At 78.0% G+C, this 205-nt stretch overlaps 1 protein-coding gene across 2 annotated transcripts in view; it reads right to left on the bottom strand.

The window, feature by feature from the left end:
• The window catches only part of ITGB3 (integrin subunit beta 3), a 51,768-nt gene that overhangs the window by 51,178 nt on the left and 385 nt on the right, over window positions 1–205 (bottom strand). The window lies entirely within an intron of this gene.

The following is a 205-nucleotide window of genomic DNA, read 5'->3' as shown; positions in this document are numbered from 1 at the left end:
GGGAAGCCGCAGCTCCCCCGCTGCCCCGGCCGGTCCCCGTCCCGCGGGCCAGGCCACCTGCGATGAGCGCAGCCCCGGCTGAATGCGGGGCTCCGCGCACCGCGCCCGCCCAGAGCAGGCGCCTAACCCGGCTGAAGACTGCGTCCCGGAGGACCGTCCCCTGGGTAGCCCATCCCCCTGACCCCCCGGGGCCGGGAAGGTCCCC

This window comes from Myotis davidii, unplaced genomic scaffold (assembly GCF_000327345.1).
Source record: "Myotis davidii unplaced genomic scaffold, ASM32734v1 scaffold684, whole genome shotgun sequence".
Taxonomy (NCBI): domain Eukaryota; kingdom Metazoa; phylum Chordata; class Mammalia; order Chiroptera; family Vespertilionidae; genus Myotis; species Myotis davidii.
The sequence above is the reverse complement of the archived record's forward strand: the minus strand, read 5'-3'. Positions and strand labels throughout refer to the sequence as shown.